Source organism: Ailuropoda melanoleuca, chromosome 11 (genome assembly GCF_002007445.2).
Source record: "Ailuropoda melanoleuca isolate Jingjing chromosome 11, ASM200744v2, whole genome shotgun sequence".
NCBI classification, from domain to species: Eukaryota; Metazoa; Chordata; class Mammalia; order Carnivora; family Ursidae; genus Ailuropoda; species Ailuropoda melanoleuca.
Genome location: NC_048228.1, coordinates 24152892 through 24170091, shown reverse-complemented (window position 1 = coordinate 24170091; position 17200 = coordinate 24152892).

The window sequence follows — 17200 nt, the reverse complement described above, 5'->3', positions numbered from 1 at the left end:
ACTCTTTGCAGACAATGGATATTCTATGTAGAAAACCCAAAAGACTTCACCAAAAAATTGCTAGAACTGTTATAGGAATTCACCAAAGTTGCAGGATGTAAAATCATCACACAGAAGTTAGTTGCATTTGTATACACTAACAATGAAGCAGCAGAAAGAGAAATCAAGGAATCGATTCCATTTACAATTGCACCAAAAACAATAAAATACCTAGGAACAAACCTAACCAAAGAGGTAAAAGATCTGTACTCTGAAAACTATAGGACATTTATGAAAGAAATTGAGAAAGACACAAAGAGATGGAAAAACATCCCATGCTCATGGATTGGAAGAACAAATACTGTTAAAATGTCTATGCTACCCAATGTGACCCACACATCCAATGCAATCCCAATCAAAATACGATCAGCATTTTTCAGAGCTGGAACAAACAACTCTAAAATTTGTACATAACCAGAAAAGAGCCTGAATAGCCAAAGTAATGCTGAAAAGGAAGACCAAAGCTGGTGGCATCACAATTCCAGACTTTAAGCATTACAAAGTTGTAATCATCAAGACAGTATGGTACTAGCACAGAAAGACACGTAAATCAATGGAACGGAATAAAGAACCCAGAAGTGGACCCTCAACTCTATGGTCAACTAATCTTCAATAAAGCAGGAAAGAATATCCAATGGAAAAAAGACAGTCTCTTCAACAAATGGTGTTGGGAAAATTGGACAGCCACATGCAGAAGAATGAAACTGGACCACTTTCTTATATCATACACAAAAATAAACTCAAAATGGATGAAAGACCTAAATGTGAGATAGGAACTCATCGAAATCCTAGAGGAGAACACAGGCAGCAACTTTTTGAGCTCAGTCACAGCAACTTCTTGCTAGAAACATCTCCAAAGGCAAGGGAAACAAAGGCAAGAATGAACTACTGGGACTTCATCAAGATAAAAAGCTTTTGCACAGCAAAGGAACAGTCCACAAAACTAAAAGGCAACTTACAGGATGAGAGAAGATATTTGCAAATGAATTACCAGATAAAGGGCTAGTGTCCAGAACCTATAAAGAATGTATCAAACTCAACACCCAAAAAACAAAAAGTCCAGTCAAAAGAAACGGGAGGAAGACATGAACAGACACTTGTCCAAGTACATACAAATGGCCAACAGACACATGAAAAAATGCTCGACATCACTCAGCATCAAGAAAATACAAATCAAAACCACGATGAGATACCCCCTCACACCAGTCAGAATGGCTAAAATTAACAGCTCAGGAAACAACAGATGTTGGCGAGGATGAAAAGAAAGAGGAAACCTCTTGCACTGTTCGTGGGAATTCAAACTGGTACAACCACTCTGGAAAACAGTACGGAGGTTCCTCAAAAAATTAAAAATAGAGCTACTCTAGGACCCAGCAATTGCACCACGAGGTATTTATCCACAGGATACAAACATAGTGATTCAAAGGGGCACATGTGCCCCAATGTTTACAGCAGCAGTGTCCACAATAGCCAAAACAGGGAAAGAGCCCAGATCTCCATCAGCAAATGAATGGGTAAAGACGATGTGGTACACACACACACACACACACACACACACACACACACACACACACGGGAATATTACTCAGCCATCAAAAAGAACAAAATCTTGCCATTTGCAACAACGTGGATCGAACTAGAGGGTATTATGCTATGCGAAATAAGTCAGTCAGAGAAAGACAAATGCCATATGATTTCACTCATGTGGAATTTAAGAAACAAGACAAATGAACACAGGGAAAGAGAAGAAAAAATAAGATTAAAACAGGGAGGAAGGCAAACCATAAGAGACTCTTAACTATAGGAAACAAACTGAGGGTTGCTGGAGGGGAGGAGGGTGGTGGGATGAGTGCTGGGCATTAAGGAGGGCATGTGATGTAATGAGCACTGGCTGTTATATGCAACTGATGAATCATTAAATTCTACCCCTGAAACTAATAATACACCATATGTTAACTAAATTGAATTTAAATATAAAATTTTAAGAAAAGGCTTGTTTTCTGCCGGGATCAATTTTAGTAAATCTGATTATTCTTTTATTGTCAGTGTCTAATGTTTAATATATATACAATAGATCTGCCTCATTGGTTATGTTATTTAGGTCTTCTATATTCTTACCTTTTTTTGTCCCCTTTGACCTATCTTGTATTGTGAGTGATATGTTGAAGTGTCTAATTACTTTTTTTTTGCCTTGGCACTTCTAGCGGATTGAACTGTGTCCCCCAAAAAGATAAGTTCAAGTCCTGTACCTGTCAACATAACCCAATTTGGAAATAGGGTCTTTGTAGATGTAATTAGTCAAAAATCTCCAGATGAATCATCCTAGATTTAGGGTAGGCTCTAAATCCAATAACTTGTGTCTTTGTAAGAGAAAGAAGGACGTTTGGATACAGATGAACAGAGACAGAAGGAAGAAGACCAGGTGAAGACAGAGGCAGAGATTGAAATGCCACAGCTATAAACCAAGGAATGCCAAGAATTACCGAGAGCCACCAGAAGTTAGGAAGAGGCAGGAAGGACCTCTGTCTAGAAACTTGAAAAGAAGCATGGTCTGCCAACACATTGATTTCAGGCCTTCAGAACTGTAAGAGTAGACTTCTATTACTTTAAACTAACAAGCTGCAGTAATTTACTGACACATACATATGAAACCAATATGTCACTTAAGATATAACTCAATGGATAGAAAATACTTGTCTCTCATTTTCTTGAGTTTCATGAAAATGGTGCCCAATTATATCCTGATTTGTCTTGATAAATCTAATGCTAATTTAATTTTCTTATGCTTATAAATAATTTAAACCTAAAGATTTTTAATTTTTCTTTACAGTTTCATAATTCTGTTAGAGTAAGTCACAGAGTTCACTGTTTTGAGTCAATAGTCCCACATTTACCATGGGCTCTTTCAATAGTTAGATTTAGGTTTTCTCTCGTTTCCAAAAAGTTTTCTTGGATTATAGTTTTAAATATTAGTTTTGTTTCATTGCTATGTTTTATTTTATTTTTTCCGGTGACTCCAATTATACTTGATTTGGATTTTCATTGTCTTCTGATCATATTTGCTGGCCCTTCTACTTCATTTTTTATATTATTTTCTTTTGGCTATTTTCCCTATCTTTAAAAATGCCTTTGAGGGCACCTGGGTGGCTCAGTGGGTTAAGCATCTGCCTTCAGCTCAGGTCATGATCCCAGGGTCCTGAGATTAAGTCCTGCAGCAGGCTCCCTGTTCAGCAGGGAGTCTGCTTCTCCCTCTTGCTCTACCCCTCCCCCTGCTCGAGCTCGCTCGCTCTCTCTTTCTTTCTCTCTCAAACTAATAAATAAAATCTTTAAAAAAAAAAAACTTAAAAATTTTTTAAAATAGGCGCGCCTGGGTGGCACAGCGGTTAAGCGTCTGCCTTCGGCTCAGGGCGTGATCACGGCATTATGGGATCGAGCCCCACGTCAGGCTCCTCCGCTGTGGGCCTGCTTCTTCCTCTCCCACTCCCCCTGCTTGTGTTCCCTCTCTCGCGGGCTCTCTCTATCTCTGTCAAATAAATAAATAAAATCTGTAAAAAAATTTTTTTAAATAAAATAAAAAATTAAAATGCCTTTTATTAAATTGTCACATAAGTCTATTCTCCACCAGGCTCCTTGTAATTTAATCTTCTTTTCTGAGATTAATTTTTCCTTCAACTTCTTTCCCAATTTCAATCAACCCACAGTACATTTCTCACACTTTTCACTATTTCGGTTAGTATTGCTTGACTTTTTATTCTAAGTTGATTTTTTAATAGCTCTAAATACTCGCCTGATATTAAATTCAGTGTGGGGATTGTGTTATAACTTTCTTCTACTCTTTGACTGACTCTCTGGGGTGAGTTTTCACCAGTCAAGCTATTTTTATTTTCACTTCCATTTTCTCCTTGCAGTACCTTCCAACTAAGTTCGTCTGATTTTTCCTGTTATGCATTAGGATTCCTAGTTCTAGATCACCCTCTTCTGTCAGCAGAGTGAAGTGCAGTTTCTTTAAAAGGATGACATAGTTGGTAGGGGTGAAAAGGAGGCGTGGGTGCATTTTCTTTTTCTTTTCATTTCTGCACGATTCTTAATTTTTCCCTCTTACCTCCTTCTTTTCCTTCTCTGCTACTTCTTCAGGGAAAATCCCTGTTCTACATTTGCCTGGAAGTATTAAGAGTTTTAAAAGGTCATATATAGTGCTTCAACAGTTCCTGGTACATGGTAGGTACACACTTAATGTCAGCTATTATTATATATTTGGAATACTGAATTCTAAAGGGGCACCTGGGTGACTCAGTTGGTTAAGCATCTGCTTTCGGCTTAGGTCATGATCTCAGGGTCCTGGGATCAGGCCCCTCATCAGGCTCCCTGCTCAGTGGGTAGTCTGCTTCTCCCTCTCCCTCGGCCCCTACCCCCTGCTCCCTCTCTCTCTCTCTCAATAAATAAATAAAATCTTCAAATAAATAAGTAAAATTTCAAAAAATATAATAAAAAAATAAGAATACTGAACTCTGGGTCTCATTCCCAACAGGGCCTTCAACCTAGACTTCTCTTCCTCTGCAGACATCAAAATCCCAAGCACCAGCTAGTTAGACCTTCGTCTACTTTATCTACTTTCCATAACTCCATCATCCACTACGATTTCAGCTTCTACACACCACTCTAACTTTTTGAAACCTCCTTTGGATTCTGGCTTGGTTGTGTGTCCAAAGTGCCCTTACTGTATTTTATAATAACATTTTTTTTAAAAAGTAAAACACGTATAGGACTCTTCATAGCTGCCATTCGAAAGCCAGGATAACCATCTTTCCATTCACATCTAATAAGAAATTCCCTGCAGCAACACTGAGGACTTATGTTGAAAGCTGCCCGTTGGAATTTTTATCTATCCAAATGTTAAGAATGTGTTTGGTTCCTGTCTTTCCATTTTTGATTAATCTTGTTGCAATAAGCTAGAACAGTCTATGTTCCAAAGAAAAAGGCTAATCTCTTGACAGTCAGCTGCATGGGGGAAAAGGAAGAACGCTCCCACACCCATATCTGTATAGAAACAGCTCACGTACTTTGAGTGTAATTGCTTTACACTATAATTTTGAGCAGCTATACAAAAATAAATGTATTAAGAAGGGAAAGTTTCACACCCTAATTTCCTTTAGGAAATTTATTTTAGTATTTCTAAAACCGGAAAATAAAGCATCCAGGACATAATTTTTTTTAATTGGCAGCGAATAGGAGATAAGAGTGGGGAAAAAACAGAGTAGGGAAAGGAAGAAGAGAGGCCTACTCCAACATATTGTTGGGTAAGGCTTAGAGAAAGTTCTCTCCTATCTATTGTTGGTCAACAACATTTTCTGTAAAAACTCTTTTTTAAGCATATGGGTTAAAGCCAGCCAGGTTTCCTGCTAAAAAGATACCCTGCTTTGAATAATCTTAGAAGAGAAAGTGGAGTCAGAGGTCAGAGGGACTGAACACAGACTGGACAAAGGGTAAGGTAGAAGGTGAAGCTGGCAGCCAGGGCTCTGAAGGAAACACTTGAGCTGTATTAATCAGGTTGTTGCAAAGTGAAATGCAAAATAACATGAAAACTACCAAAAACTTCCAAAAAGTATGCTTGGATATATATTTTTTTTTCTTGGTGGAACCTGGTGAAAGGGCTGAGTTTTGCATCAAAGTTTGTATGAAGCTGGAAAGGATCCCAGGAAGACGGGTAAATTTCTACATCTGGGTTATGGTAGGAGTTGAGTCTCTTAAAAGGTTATAGTAGGAATTATGTCTCAACGTAATAAAAATTTTAATGCATATAGTGGGAGGAAATAAATATGTTTTCTCTATGGAAAGATGGAAAATCTAGAGAAACATTACAAAATGTTGTTCAAAACCAGGGTCTCTCTTCACAGCTCCCCCTGTGACTTCAGTTAGGGACATTGACTCCGAAATACTTTTGGTTAAGTACTGAAGGTATTGGTCCCATCTCCCAGGACCACCATCAGTAGGAACAGAATTAATACTTGCTAATCAGCCCAGCATTGTATTGCCTCCAGCAGGACAGGTGGCCAAATCAGATGAAATGCAGAAATCACACATCCCTTCTATTCCTGTGTGTTCTTGCCTAGTAATCTATAATTCTCCTGGCTATAAACTAGTCCTTCCTAGCAACAACATACCATGATTTCACTTATTCATTAATACCAGCTGCTTAGCAGTGCCTGAAGGTATCAGAAGAAATATGTGTCGATGTTTTTACCATATGGTTTTTTCAAAGCTGATGAAGCCCTTTCATGTAAAGCTGGGGTTGGCCAGGCACGAAGTGCACACAGCAACATCCAGGAAAGTGAAATGAGGACCAAGGCTCCCTACAGAAGAAGAGCTCTTTTCTCTTTGTCACTTTTGACTTACGCCCTTCTTGGTACCCAGGTACTAAGATCGTCTAAAAATATCGCAGGCAGCGTCCACACTGTGAATGCATAAACTGCGTTCCAAAGAGTACTCTTCACTGCAAGCATTAAACCCAAAGGCAGGGGGTATGATCACTGTTTTGATAATAAGAAAATCCCTTGTCACAAAGCTGTTTCAGGTTGACAGTTATTTGCATTGTAATTTCTTATTTGAGAGTCATGCTCAACATTAATGTTTTATCGGAGATGTTTCTATTATGTGGAACTTATTCAGCTTTTCAGTAACTAAGTGCCTATTCTGGTCCAGGCATAGTATGTGCTGAAGACCCGACGTGAGTAAGTTAGACTTCGTCCCTTCCTGCACAAAACTAACCCTCTAGGAGAAAACAAACACAGCACCAGTGATGTGAGTGCACGGAGAGAAGAGGGTATACGTTAACAGGTGGGCCGGGTCTAGTCTGTGGAGTCAAGGAAGATGGTGTCCTGGAGAAAGTGCTATTTCAACTCAGACTTACCGAGGACAGAAGTGTTGGAGTTAGCTGAATAGTCAGGGGAAGGATTTTACTGGAAGAGGGCATGGGTACCTGGGCAAAAGCCCTGAGTATTAAAGAGGATGTGTATTCAATTTACTTGCAAATGTTAGGTATGACCCGAGCTAAATGAGTGTGTGAGAGATGGTGAGAGGTCAGGACATGTGGACACTGTTCCAATCACAGTAAGGATATCTGACTTTATGCCAAGGGCAACAGGAAGTAATGAGAGCAGGGGACAGATGTGATCAGACACATTTTCAAGCGATCGCTCTGGCAGTTGCTGGGGAGGGGAGGAAGTGGATGAGCTGCTGACGGTCTGGATTAGATGGCAGTTGCAAGGATGGAAAGAAGTTGCAAACCCCTGAGGTATGGGAGGGACAAATTGTGTTTCAGGCCCCAGGCACTGGTTTCCCCATTCTGCCGAATATCTCCAACCCCAAAACCACATATGTTGTTTATTCATTCTCTCTGTGCTAAGAAGGCCCTGCCAGGTATCAGAAGCCATGACTGCTGATAATAAATAGGGCCAGAAGTTCAGCTAGCACTGCCAGACAAATGGAACTAAAACAGACCAATGCAGGGCCTACGGGGACGGGGTTATGAGACTTACTGCGGCATCAGAATGGAGGTGACAGCAGGGAAGAGAAAAAGGAGTGGATAGAAAAAGGAATCACCAGTTACTCCTTCATCTGTCCCCCAGTGCTGAGAAAATCACTCCTTCAGTAAGTGTGGGGTGTGCACCAACAAAGCCCTACCCAGCCAGGTGTCCTTCTGCAAGATAGATCTTAAAACCTTGCTGAATTTGATTACCTAAAAACACTCTCTGCCATGAAAATCTAAGAAACCAAGAGCAGAAAACCAAATAAAAGCAATTACCAGCAGATGCCTGTGGAGGCCACTGCACACGGTGGCACGTGGTTACGGGTGAGATCCCAAGACTGAATGGAAGGCTTTCCATTTGGTGGAATGGCTTACCCTCCATTATGACTCAGAGACCTAGACCCAGGCCATCACTTGGTGTCATGTGAACACTACTGATTAATGCTGCTTGGCAAGACAAAATTATTAATACCAATCTTGGAAAGCAGTCAGCCTTCAAGGAAAGAAGCGATGTTCACCTGAACATAATTTTCTTGGACAAGATAGGTGGAAGCTGGCTGACAACAGGATGTCCAGACAGATGTTTTAAAGTTGAAGAAAGCTGATGCTAAACTGAAGAAATGTTTTGAATGAATAATGAAATACAAATCAAATAAGCAGACCTATCTGTGGAGTGACATGGGATACCCAAAGACGCAGCGAGCTTCCGTACCTACAGAAACAGGTGAGTTTTTGCTAACCTCAGAATATTCATTAAAAAAAATCAACTTGGGGGCGCCTGGGTGGCACAGCGGTTGAGCGTCTGCCTTCAGCTCAGGGCGTGATCCCGGCATTATGGGATCGAGCCCCACATCAGGCTCGTCCGCTATGAGCCTGCTTCTTCCTCTCCCATTCCCCCTGCTTGTGTTCCCTCTCTCGCTGGCTGTCTCTATCTGTCAAATAAATAAATAAAATCTTTAAAAAAAATAAAAAAAATAAAAAAAATAAAAAAAATCAACTTGATGCTGAATGTGGCAGAAAAAAATTTTAATAAAAAGACAACACAATCACTGAAGCTGCATCAACAAAACAAACAATTTAAACGCTCATTACATATTCACAAATTTAAAAAACAACACTTATATGCATGCAGTGTGGACAGGACTTTTGACCAGAGTCTGGTGTTCTCAATCATTTTAGAACTACAAAAATGACCTCAGCCAATGGTGTTTGCTCCTCGCATGAAGCTGAATCCTGAGTTAAAATAGAAACAGTAAGTTTTTCCTCATATCTGAGGTCTCCAATTCAGTTTAGACATCATCAAAAGCCCCAACAAAAACACAAAATTCTTTGCTCTTGTCATTTTGGGGACCTTGAAATGAGCAAATGAAATCTTTTTAAAAATATTTTATTTATTTATTTGACAGAGAAAGAGAGCACGTGCACATGCGCAGGAGCAAGGAGAGGGACAGAGGAGAAGCAGACTCCCCACTGAGCAAGAAGCCTGAGGGGAGGCTCGATCCCAGGACCCCAAAATCATGACCTGAGCTGAAGGCAGACGCTTAACAACTGCACCATCCAGGTGCCCCCCTAAAATTACTTTATTGGTCAGGTAAAGAAGGAAAGGGAAAGCATTTATTTGCCTTCACATTTTTCTACCAGTTGAACTTTGGAGAATTTGCCACTCTACAGAATAGCTCTGGAGAACTAAAAATGGGTACAATTTTTTTTACCTCCTTCCCATCCGGAGGTAGGATCTAAGACACCTTCACTTAAATCTGGACAATCTCTGTGATTACTCTCACCAATAGATCATGGAACAAGGAATGCTGAGCCAGTTTCCATGCCCGAAGAACATGGCAGCTCCTATTTCTGTCTCTTCAAACACTCACCACAGGAGAACCAGATACAATGTAAAAATTCAACTACATGAGACAGCCATGCTGTGAGAAAACCCAAGCTTGTAACTTGGAGAGACTTCATGGAGAGACAGATGCCTGGCCGGTCCCCACCTGTTCTAGACAAACCAGTACAGGCACACAGGCATGGAGTGGGAAGCCATGTTGGACATTAGTCCAGTTGAGCCTTCAAAAGATTCCTGCCCCATGGGTCATCTGACTGCAACCACCTGTGAAACCCCACATGAGAATTACTCAGCTGAGCAGTCGACCCACTGAATCACTGGCAATAATATTAAATCATTGTTTAAGGTACTAAGTTTGGCGTGGTCTGTTACAGGAATCGCCATTTGTTAAAATCTTGGTGCAATTTTCAACAGTTAAATTCTACAGACTTGTGTTGTGAGAGTAGCTCCTAGCCATAGGAAGCTATTTAAAATCGAATTAATTAAATTTAAATAACATTTAAAATTCAGTTTCTCAGTCGCACTAGCCACATTTCCAATGCTGAACAGCCACGAGTGGCTGGTGGTTATCTTATTGCTAGAGTAGATTATAGAACATTTCCATTCTCGTAGAAAGTTCAATCAGACAGCACTATTACAGAACAACCCAGACCTATGCCCATGGTTCTCTGTAGAAGGATGAGGCTGAGAGGGAACACTTTGACAATGCATTCTGTCTACTTATACATAAAACTAATTCAAAGCATAGTTCGAAGACCTAGATCTAACTGAACCGAGGAAAGAAATGAAAAGCTAGATTCAAATATAGAGTAAGGTTGATAAAACTTGACCAGGCTTAATTTTTCAAAGCACGAGTACTAAAACAAAACAAAAACAAAAATAAAAACAAAAACAAAAACAAAACTACTTGTTAATGGCATTCCTCCTGCAGTAACTGGTCTCATTTTGTCACTGAATATGGGAGAGATTCTTGGAGGAAAACATCATCTCAAGCTTAGCCTTGCAAAGCCGAGGCAAGCATGCTGCTGTAATTGAATAGGACGTTACGCAGAATTCATAAAGGCTTTTGCCTGACAGAGAATCATTAAGATAAATCAACTGGAAAAGAACAAGGATCCGGTACCTTGGCATGGATCCATAAAAAATGTTGCTTTTCATTATGAGATTCCCTTTGTTCCTTATGGAAAATTCTGAATCTACACGGATGTATGTGTATGTCTACATGGGAGAGCTACAGAGAGAGAACAGAGAGTTGGGCACGCAGACTAGTTATGCATACATACACGCACGGCTAAGTCTCTAGGAAGAGGATACTTAAGATGTCATCTTTTTAAATGCCTTTGGGGAAATTTGATGTTTTTTTAGGTAAAGATCAAGCTTCACAGTTTCAAAAGTGATGACTTTCTAATGACATTTCAGATGAGAATAAAGTTTAAATCCAGTGTGAGGTGAAGATTCAAGACACTTGACAATGCAAGATATGGGGTATTTCATTTTATCTTGTGTGGGCCCAGAAGGAATTTCCTGCCTGCGCCTCTCCTTTTTATGTCCCCAAGAATGCTCTTTTTCTGCACACACCAATAAGCATCAACCACCACCCTCGATGCGGGCTGCATGTTTACCCTTTATTTTTGGATGAAGAGTGAGGGTGTGCTTACAGCTCATTTATAGATATCCTAGGACAAAAATAACGTCTGCTGAACAGTTCCAAGTTTGGCAATGTGACTCCCAAAACTAAAAATAAAGAGACATCTTTTTCAATATAAATACTGAATCGTCCGTATATTCTATGAGAAAACACTTTTGATTTCCTCAATTCCATATTTGCTACCTGGAGCAGGGAATGGGAGGAAAGAGTATGATGGAGGGTCCATTTCTGGGTTCTCTATTCTGTTCCATTGTTCTATGTGTCTGTTTTTGTGCCAGTACCATGCTGTCTTTGTGATCACAGCTTTGTAGTACAGCTCGAAATCCGGCATTGTGATGCCCCCAGCTTTGTTTTTCCTTTTCAACAGTTCCTTGGCGATTCGGGGCCTTTTCTGGTTCCACACAAATTTAAGGGCTGTTTGTTCCAGTTCTTTGAAAAATGTCATTGGTATTTTGATCGGGATAGCATTGAAAGTGTAGATTGCTCTGGGTAGCATGGACATTTTAACTATGTTAATTCTTCCGAAGAACATAATATAATAAAAATATTATTAGGAAAGCAAAAAATAAATAAATAAACAGTAAGTTATAAAAAAAAAAAGAAGAGTATGATGGAGGCTTGAACTCCCATCCCAAGAGCCTCAGAGACAAGGCACAGTATGCAAGTTATCACAGTAATTAGCTAACCGTATGTATTTAAATGCCATGGGAATTGAATCTCCAAGGATCTTTTTATCCACTGTTTCTATATAGAGGAACAGTTTCTCCAACAGCAAAGCATACCAGATAACAGTGAGCCTGCCCCAGTTCAGGAAATGAGCTGAGTGAAATGATCTTAGATCTATGTTATAAAGGCCTTTTCATGGTTCTAACTGAACACACAAATACCATACCCAAATACTAAAATCTTTCCCCTTTTTCCCCTCTTGCCTACATTGAAATTACGAGAGGTATATATGATAGCCAAAGGAATACCCCTGCAACTTTAAAAAAATAATTTTTTAAATACCTTTGAGCTTAAACCAGGCATGGAAAATTTCAACCAAAAGATTAAATTTGGAGAAAGTTACTAGCAGATGAGGACTAAAGCTATAATGGAAACCATATTGCAGACACTATTATATATGAGTCATTACTAAAAATGTTGCTTTGTATATACAGTAAGCTATACACACACACACACACGTACTGTATGCTACAAATTTATTGAGATCAGATCTAGACATTATCTTGAAAATGTCTACTAATATTTGCAAAGCATTGTAACCTTCATAAAAGAAAGATCCTATTCTTTCCCATAAAAAGTATTCAATACAAATTCATGGCATTGAATTAAGTTTGGATTTCATTATTTTTAATTTTGTGATAACTTTATCAGTGTTAGAATTAAGGTTATCTTTTCTAACTACAAAGTAAAGCTCTGATTTCCTTAAATAGTGCCAGCAAGATGCTGGAGATGAAAGTGGACATATTTAATTTGAAACCAATCTTTTAAATTTAATAAGTTACGTGTGCAAATACGTTACTGAGAGCAAATAACTTTAAGCTACCCAAACAGACCAACTTTCAGAGAATCTAGCCCTCAATTTTGTGTGATTTGAAACTTAAACCCTCCTCACCCAATTCAATAAGGGGTTGGGGCACAGCGGTGAAGAAAGATGGGACAGAGAAGAAAAAGACTGGTCATCAAAAAGTTCATTCCGTTGGTGTTATCCATTCTGAATGACTAAGAAAAAGCCGTTTGCACCTAACATAGAGACCCTGTTAATATAAACCAAACAGAGGAAGAAGTCAAAATGCTCCATAGTATGTAAGTGCCATGAACACAGGGACTTTTGTCTGTTTTTTCACTGCCATGACCTCATCAACTATAAGAGCGACGAGCACGTAACTGGTGCTTGATAAATGTTTATTGAATTCTTCCATGAATAATTAAATGACACCAGCTTTATCATTTCACAAGAAATAAGACTGAAGTTCTTTTAACAGAAGGAATTTCCTTTCCTCTTCTGCTGTCTGGGGTAGAATTAATCCTGACCTTAGAAATGTGTTTGGTCCTTCCTAACAAGTGAGGAAGCAGCACCAACTCCAACGGGGGTGGTGGGGGGCGGGGAGCTAAACTGGAATTGGAATCCACATTCCAGGCAGGACCTCCCTTAAATATTTGCAGGACCTGAAACAAGAGTATTGGCAAAGCCCTCCAGCCAAAGACCACCAGGAAGGCCTCAGTAGCATGATGGGAGCTCTGACTCATTGCAACAAGGGAGAATGTTCATCATGGGGAATGTGGGCCTTCTTAGGAAGGGGGTACTGGAAGGAACCCACAGGACTTGGGCTTGTATTAAGTGACTCTGAGGAGATTTAAGGCAGTGAGACTTAACTCAGGATTGGATGCTGGCAGGAAATGTGTGTCATTTTATGTTTGAGGATCTTAATATTCTTATCTAGAAAATGAGAAGAGGGTGGAAACTGAGTTCTATGGGTAAAGAATAGCAGTCTCTCATAATAACTATGAGAAGGGGATGTTTGGTCATTTTTCAGCTTGGAAAAAAAATTTTTTTTAATTGAGTGTAGCTGCCACTGGAAAATATTCTTGTACCCAGAACATGATTCCAGAGTGGTCATGTTTCTGTCTTGCTCCGTCACAGGCACAGTGAGCTGGTCTGATGTCGGTGTTCTGCAAAATTGTCTCTCCCATCGAGAACACCACAGTCTGGATGTAACAAGCTGGGCTCCTAGCCACCTGAAGCTAACTCTCACAGGTGCTGGGCCTCATTTCCCTTTCTCAGGAAAAATGCAGGTCATACATCATTTATCTAAGTATTTAAAAGTTAAAACTCAACCTATTGAATGAAGTAGGTTTTATCCTCCTACCTTGACAAATACATTCATAACAAACAAAACTGAAAAGATTGTGTAAAGCTATGGTTTTTATAGGACTTAAAGTTGGCAAAAGATTTTGAAAGACAGAATTTACTCTCTATGCCACCTGTCTGAATGTTCCATTGATGAGTCAGTGATGTCTGTATGACTAATAAAAGATCTATGTTTTTCACAATTATGTATTTCATAAAATGTTCTTACCTACATTTCAGAAAATTATTAATCATGTTGTTATAATGAAGATTTTACATAATGTGTGTTCTACCTGCAATAATAATCTTAACGAATTTTAAATAAAATGTAATGATATTTAAAATATATAAAATTTGGCTATACCATCATCAAAAATAAGAAATAAAATTAAAATTTTAAATTAAAATTATCTGTATATTTTTCAAAAACAATGATTTTCTTCTAATATATTCAAAATTAGTACAGAAATCAAAAGGCAAAATTAGAGTTATTATTGTGGACTATTACAATATCAAATACAATTATTTAAATCAATAACAATTTTAATACTTTAAAATTTTAAGTAAATCTTATTAAATATATTTATAAAAATCAAATCAGTTGTGGTTCCAGCACTCAATGTCCACCTAATTGCCAATGTAAAGAATTCCTACCACTCTTCACCAATATTACATCTATACCTACATGTATAAAATATAAGCGATAGGAATTGTGATGTTGGAAAGTGATCTTCAGCAACCAGGTACAAACTGTTGGAAATAGCTTGCTAATTTCATAAGCATCTCTGGAGCTGCAAACTGAAGCAGATCCAGGAGAAAGAGAAGGAAATGGACCGTCAGCACTACTAGGAAATGATACTTCACGATGCAAAGAAGCTACTGCATTTATGCCATCTGAAAAGCCGGTTTTGAGGAGGAAGGGTTTGGTGAGCTGATTGATTTGTCTTTTCTCTTACCTAGACATCTTTGCCCTTCAAATCCTTCCTGCATGCTCAACTACTTTGTATCTCTGACAATGACACCAGCACAATCCATGTGGCATACAGATATGGTCAACTTTTGTTTCAAGGATAGAGGACAAGAGATGAAAAAAGTATTTCACGGGCCCTGGGCGGTGCTATAATCATGCTGAGCTCCAGAACTTGAGGGACAAACGTACCCATCCACTCTGAAATCAATCAATCAGTCAGTCAATCTACTTTGTATATTTATGATAAACAGGGTCTTCTGGAGCATGAGGCTTAGTCTACAGTCCCCTTCTGCTCACATCCCCTAGTTTTCCTCTTCTCTTTCAACATCAGCCAAGTTTGGCCAAGGGAGAGTATCAATAAGCCAAAAACAAAGCCATTGGAGTTTGCAGAACCCTGTAAAAATTCGAGAAGTTTCCCAGAGCAAAGAAAACATATCAGGATTTGAGGGCTGAAAGTAGAAGTCTAGAGAAAAAGGAGCAGGGATCAGAGAGACAGAGAGAGCAAAAGAGAGATCCAGGGGGTGCGGAGGGGTGCTCAAAAGGGTTACTCTTCTACTGAATGCCTAAATCTGTAAGGCCTTGTGAGGTACAGGGCTGCTCAGTAAAGTTAGACGTGGTTCACTCTTCACTGAACCACTGTTTTTGAGGCATAGTTGGCCCTTTAGTAAAATCACTTCCTTATAGCCCGTTGGCTGTTTGGTATGGGGAAGATTAGCAAGTTGAAAGGCATTGGGAACACGGAAGGTAATGGTCCCATTCTGGGAAGGCTCTGATGGAGATTAAGGACCACTGTTGGAGGAAAAGGATTGCCCTCCCACTGTGAATTACCAGGCTGTTTCCCCTGGTGACCAGCAGCAGCAAAGAGACCAGAGAAACATATCAAATCTCTTGAGTTATACTCCCTACCACCACTTATTAGCAGGGATCTTCCTATGAGACAGAAACAAGGGTTAGGGATGCTTCCTAACCCAGGATATTCATGAATGTAAGATAGTCATTTCTCTTTTAATTCTGTAATGCCAACTTTCTGCAATTCAGAACCCCCCCATCCCACTACTCCCAAATATGCAAAATTTTACTATAGCAACCCTATTCCTAGGGGACACATTTTTGACTCCGAGATCTGACCTCAGGCTTTCACTGGGAAGGTAGTTCCATCTATTGTAGATAAAATGAGATTCAAGGTCTATCAAACATCATTGGGCCAGTAATCTGTACTCCCCCTGGATCTTCCTTCATGTGTGTTTTAAAGATTTAGAAGATAGATTCTATGCATCAGATATTGTCATCAACCTCTGAGGTTGCAAAGATGATATGACAGTCTTTAGCCCCAAGTTGTTCAGCGGAGTCTATCAAGAAATGTTAACGCAAAAAAAAAGGAAGGAAGGAAGGAAGGAAGGACTGAAGGAGAAAGAAAGAAAGAAAGAAAGAAAGAAAGAAAGAAAGAAAGAAAGAAAGAAAGAAAGAAAGAAAGAAAGAAATGCTAAGCCCCAATACATCAGAAGTATCCACTTTTACAAGGCAGAGGATCATACAGGAAGAGATGAAAAAATGAAACAAGATGAAACCAAAGAGGAAGACAAACCATAAGAGTCTCTTAATCTTAGGAAACAAACTGAGGGTTGCTGGAGGGGCAGGGGGTGAGGGGGATGGAGTAACTGGGTGATGGACATTGGAGAGGGTATGTGTTGTAATGAGCACTGGGTGTTATATAAGACTGATGTATCACAGACTTGTACCCCTGAAACAAATAATACATTATATGTTAATTTAAAAAATAAAAATAAAATAAAAAAGAATGACATTAAACATAAAAAAAAAGTATCCACTCTTAAAAAAAAAGTGCAGAGTCACTCAGATCTCTGACTTTGCAGAAAACATCACTGTCTCTTGTAATCTAAAGAAAAATTGCAGTAAGTGGAACAGAAAGTATTTTAAGTCACCCGGGTGTTAATTTAGTGGTGCATGAATTTTTGGAATTTATTCTTGTTCAAAGGTATTTATATTCTCAAACTACTGGGTGTTTGTTGATTTGGTTGGAGGTTTTATGTCAGACATGCAGATGCTAAGCTCAGATAGGTCCCATCCCTTAGTCCTTAGTTTATTATGGGTCTCTGTTTTAGTCAGAGTTCCCTAGAAAAACAGAATCAATAGGATGCATATAAAGAAAGAGATTCATTGTATGGAACTGGTTTAGGCAATTACGGAGACTGGCAAGTTAAATCCTCAGTGTGCGTCAGCAGGCTAGAGACCCAGGAGAGCTAATGATACAGATGAAGTCCAAAAGCTATTTGCTGGAGAATTCTGTCTTGCTTAAGTAG